General features: G+C 45.5%; 1 protein-coding gene across 1 annotated transcript in view; it reads left to right on the top strand.

Annotated features, from left to right (window-relative positions):
- The window catches only part of Lmnb1 (lamin B1), a 111100-nt gene that overhangs the window by 85020 nt on the left and 20756 nt on the right, over positions 1–5324 (top strand). The gene's annotated exons all lie outside the window — the stretch shown is intronic.

The following is a 5324-nucleotide window of genomic DNA, read 5'->3' as shown; positions in this document are numbered from 1 at the left end:
CCTCCCTCCCTCCCTCCCTCCCTCCCTTCCTCTTCCTTCTCATCTCCCTTTTCCTCCTTCCTCCTCCTTCCCTCTTCCTCCTCCTCCTTGATTATTAGAACTTTCTGATGATCATGTTTTTAAAACTTGTTAATAGCAGTTTTTGTGGGAAGTGGGACTACTTCTGTGTCAATGCTGATGTTTAAAAGGTAGAGTGTGTTACTGCTTGGGCTGGATGTGTAAGTTAGAAGTTCCTTGCACTTGTAACAACATTTCCAACTTGGGATTTGTGTCTGTTTTATATGCTCAGAATGTGAAAGTTGGAACTTCAAGAAAGCATACATCACAAGGCAGTTACACTGTGGTAGGATAGTAGTATTTATTTTATGCGTCACAGGGCAGTCACACTGTTGTGGGGTAGCAGTATTTTATGTGACTCTGAATTTGATGGGGAGTGACACAGGCTCAGCAGTTCCCGCAGTGGCAGAGAAGCTTCAGTCAGTTTTGGTCACCAAGGCCGTCCTCCCCGTTAGTCCTGCGCTCTTCAGCTTGCTTGGTTTGGGGTTTGTGGATTAGGTGTCCAGCCTTTGATTAAGTTTGAGGTTCCTGGGTTATATGTACTGTACAAGATGTTCATTGGACAGTGACTTACATGCGTGGGTTACACACTAGGCCACTGTAACTAAACACAAGAATGATGCTACAGCAAATAAGCTCATTTTTCTAAATTACTGCATCTAGCCTTGTTACACCTTAGCAGTTGGTGGTGCACCAGCCCCTGAGGGCACAGCTTCTCTCCTGCTGGGAAGAACTGCATGAAGCTGCGATGTAGTTGCGGTGGTATAGTTGAGGTTTTTTTTGCGATGTAGTTGTGGTGGTGTAGTTGAGGGTTTTTTTGCGACATAGTTGTGGTGGTGTAGTTGAGGTTTTTTTTTGTCACTTGCTTTTGTAAGCATCGTAATATGATACAGAATGTGACTATTTTAAATTGTGTGGACTGTGATAGTAATGCTGATTTTTTTTTTTTTGGCGGGGGCGGGCTTGAACTTAGGGCCTGGGTGCTGTCCCTGAGCCTCTTTGTGCTCAAGGCTAGCACTCTACCCCTTGAGCCACAGCACCAATTCTGGTTTTTGAGTGGTTCATTGGAGATAAGAGTCCCATGGGAACTTTTCTGCCCAGGTCAGCTTCGAACTGCAATCCTCAGATCTCAGCCTTGTTTAGCCAGGCTTGCAGTAGGCACGAGCCACCAGTGTTTTAGAGTAGATGAAGTAGCGGCTCTTGTCACCAGATCTCCGTTTTCCTGTAGAAACGTAACATTTGAAGAAACTAAGCATTTAGCCTGAACATGATTATTAATTTTTTTTGATCGGTCCTGGGGCTTGAACGCTGGCCTTGGGAACTGTCCTGGGCTCCTTGTGCTCAAGCTAGCTACCAATTTAGCCACAGTGCCACCTCCGGCTTTTTCTGAGTCTGACGGACTTTCCTGCCTGGGATGGCCAAGACGATCCTCAGATCTCAGCCTCCTTTGTAGCTAGGACACGCATGAGACACCGTGACTGCTAGCTGTAAATTATAATTGCATGCGGCTTTAAAATGTTCACTATTGATTTTTGTGTGCTGGCGTAATCTCAGCGCCTTGTGTGGTTTTGCTCAAGCCTCGCTAGAGCCACATCTCTACCTCCAGCTTTTCTTTCTGGCCATTAATTGGAGTCCCACAGTCAGATTTTTCTATCCAGCCTAGCTTCAAACCTCAAGCTTCAGTCAGGTCTCAGACTTCTGAGTAGCTAGAATTACAAATGTGTACCACTAGTACCCAACTAGATCCTTCCTTCCTTCCTTTCTTCCTCCCTTCCTCCCTTCCTCCCTTCCTCCCTTCCTTCCTTCCTCCCTTCCTCTGTCTGTCTGTCTGTCTTTCTGCCTTTCTTTCTGTCATGGGGCTTGAACTCTGGGCCTGGGCGCTGTCCCTAAGCTCTTCAGCTCAAAGCTAGCACTCAGCCACTTGAGACACAGTGCCATGTCCAGTTTTCTGAGTTGTTTATTGGAGATAAGAGTCTCATGGACTTCCCAGCCTGGGTTGGTTTTGAACTGTGATCCTCAAATCTCAGATCTCCTCCTAAGTAGCTAGGATTATAGGTATGAGCCACCAGCTCCTGGCCCAACTAGCTTTTTATAATCAAGGGAACTTGTATATGATATAGTCATGGAATTTTTTAAAAAAATTAATGCCAGTCTCGGTGTTTGAAATCAGGACCTAGGTGCTGTTCCTAAGCATTTTTCTTTCTTTCTTTCTTTTTCTTTGGGGGTCCAGTCATGGGGCCTGAACTCTGGGCCTGGGCACTGTCCCATAGCTCTTCAGCTCAAGGCTAGTGCTCTACCACTTGAGCCACAGCGCCACTTCCAGCTTTTTACCTTTTGCTTATGTGGTGCTGAGGAATTGAACCCAGGGCCTCAGGCATGCAAGGCCAGCGCTTTACCACTGAGCCATCTTCCCAGCCCATTTTTCTTTGTTCTTAAGCCTACACTCTGCCGTTTGAACCACAGCCTTACTTCTGGCTTTTTTTTTGGTGGTTATTAGAGGTGAGAGTCATACAGACTTTTCTGCTTTGTGTGGCATTGAACTGCTGTCTTCCAGATCTAGTTTCCTGAAAAGCTAGGATCACAGGTGTGAGCCACCAGCGTCTCAGCTTCTTAGGAAATTGTTAATGTGACTTTTCAGACTCCGTATTTAATCTCAATTTAAGTATGTTGACTTCGGTCTATACATCTTGGTTTATAGTATATATTGTACTGAAATAAACTTGAACTTTTCAAAAAATACTTTTTCTAGTGTGCCTCTTAGTTGAGCAAAAGAGAAATATATAGAATAAAGGAAGAGTATTAGAATGAGGAAAACCTAAATGTGCTCTCATTTAGAGACAAGCAGGGCTCTGGGCCTCTTGTCCAGTGCTTTCCATCTACCCACAGTCCGCAGCAATCACCTCACGTGGGAAAACAGCACACACTGACTCTACATCCCGCGCTCGTGCACTGGCCTTCTCAGTCCAGTAGGTTTAGACAGCCCCGAGGAGACCCTGAGTCAGGGGGAGAATTTGATGTCTGTTTCTTTCAAATGCTTTACAGTTATGCAAAGAAAGAATCCGATCTTAATGGAGCCCAGATCAAGCTTCGGGAATATGAAGCGGCTCTGAACTCCAAAGACGCAGCTCTGGCTACTGCCCTCGGCGACAAGAAGAGTTTAGAGGGCGACGTGGAGGACCTGAAGGACCAGGTTGCCCAGGTAGAGAGCAGCGCTCCGAGCTGCGTTGGACGGGGCTGTGGGCATCGGTCTTGAGCCACGGTTTGATGGATTGATTGCTTTTTCAATGTATTATTTTATCCTTTGGAATTTTGTTTGGTGGCTGGCCTGCAGAAAAGTCTTGAGAGAGTGACACTCAGCGTGATTCTCTCCCAGCAAAGAGCCTTCCTCTTGGAATCACGTACATCTTGCCTCTCTGCGTGCTGTCATTCTGCCCCTTGCTCTCAAAGCAGATGAGAGACGGGAAAGATGGCATGATGCAGGAAAGGTCATTCACTAGATTCACTAGGTCACTCTATTCAAAAGGGTTTCTCACAGTTCTTTTTCTTGTAACAGCTGGAGGCCTCCTTAGCGGCTGCGAAGAAACAGTTAGCAGAAGAGACTTTACTCAAAGTGGACCTGGAGAACCGCTGCCAGAGCCTCACCGAGGACCTGGAGTTCCGGAAAAACATGTATGAAGAGGTAACTGTGTGTAATTGTACTTCTCAAAGGAAAAAGCGTACAGTTTATACACATGTATTTCCTGATTTTCCCACAGATCGGTATTAGGTGGAGAGATGGTCATTTGGGGGATAGGTCAAAGTGTTCAGGTGAAGCTGAACTTTGGCTAAAAGGTTGTGTCCAGGAGCTCAGTCTGTTCTGATGGGCAGAGTTCACTCTCCTGAGCAGCAGCTGGGCTGTCCACGTGGGTCAGCAGCTGTAGGTTGTCTTTTGTGGCCCCACGCTTTCTTCCACAGGTTTTCCTCACGTCAGTGTTTTTCGAGGGGCAGGCGTGTGAGCGTGCTGACTGTGGCGTGCATCAGCCGCAGGTCGTGACCGAGACGCGCCTCAGCCCGGCAGGGAAGGTGCTTCCCCGCTCATTCCCGGCGACCATGTGTTGTGTCCACAGGGCTGCTCGCCATGTGCCGAACTCAGGAGCGAGCCCAAGACCAAACTGGGTCACAGTGGCTAACCCAGATGAATTGTGGGGAAAGGATTACGTTAGGGGTAGATACCCAGAGGCTAAAACTTTTTGGAGCATTCTTTTTTGTTGTTGTTGTTGGTCATGGGGCTTGAACTCTGGACCTGGGCGCTGTCCCTCAGCTCTTCAGCTCAAGGAGAGCGCTCTATCACTTGAGCCACAGCGCCACTTCCGGTTTTCTGAGTGGTTTATGGGAGTTAAGAGTCTCGTGGCTTTTCCTGCCCGGGCTGGCTTTGAACTGTGATCCTTAGATCTCAACCTCCTGAGTGGCTAGGATTACAGGCATGAGCCACCAGCTCTCAGCTTAGAGCATTCTTAAAGTTTGGCCACTCAAAGCATTTATTCACGTATGTGTAAAATGTAGACAACATTTGCAGTCCCTTTATTGCTGTGGTCAGGGGGGCGACAATACAAATGTTGCCAAATGGTGTATGGAATAAAATTGAAGAAAGCAACATGTATTTCCCCTAAATTGAAGCCAGTGGACATGAACCAGGGTAGAGAATGAGCATTAAATACCAAATGCTTTTAGAAGTTGTGTTCTTTTCAGAAGAGTGACTAATGATAATTTAAAATTAACTGGAGAAAAATACTAGAAATCTCTTGTTTTGTAGCAACAATAGTAAGATCAAGTAGGTATTGTGGTCCCAAGTACACCAGACAGATGAGAAGACCCTGGACAGCTCTGGTGTCGGTTTCTCATTTAAAATGAAATACCAGCAGGACCAGCCTTCCCTCCACGGAGTAGAGAGAAATCAAAGGAAAAACCCTATAATTGTGTTGGCTTTATCTATAAAAGCAGAGACTTTCATGACATGGACTTAACATTTTTTGTTTGGTTTTGTTAAACTTGGCCTTGATCTGTCATTACATTGATGGTACTTGGCTACCAAGAATAGTTTTTTCTTTGTAGATCACTGGTTCTTCCTGAACTAATCATGACTGAAAAATGACATCATTAACGTAATTTAATATTTTTGGAATATCTGGAAATTATCTCTTTTTTAATTTTTTTTATTGTGAAAATACTGTACAGAAGGGTTACAATTACATGGGCAAGATAATGAGTACATTTCTTTTTTTTTTTTT

The sequence above is a fragment of the Dipodomys ordii genome, unplaced genomic scaffold (genome assembly GCF_000151885.1).
Source record: "Dipodomys ordii isolate 6190 unplaced genomic scaffold, Dord_2.0 Scaffold27, whole genome shotgun sequence".
Taxonomy (NCBI): domain Eukaryota; kingdom Metazoa; phylum Chordata; class Mammalia; order Rodentia; family Heteromyidae; genus Dipodomys; species Dipodomys ordii.
The sequence above is the reverse complement of the archived record's forward strand: the minus strand, read 5'-3'. Positions and strand labels throughout refer to the sequence as shown.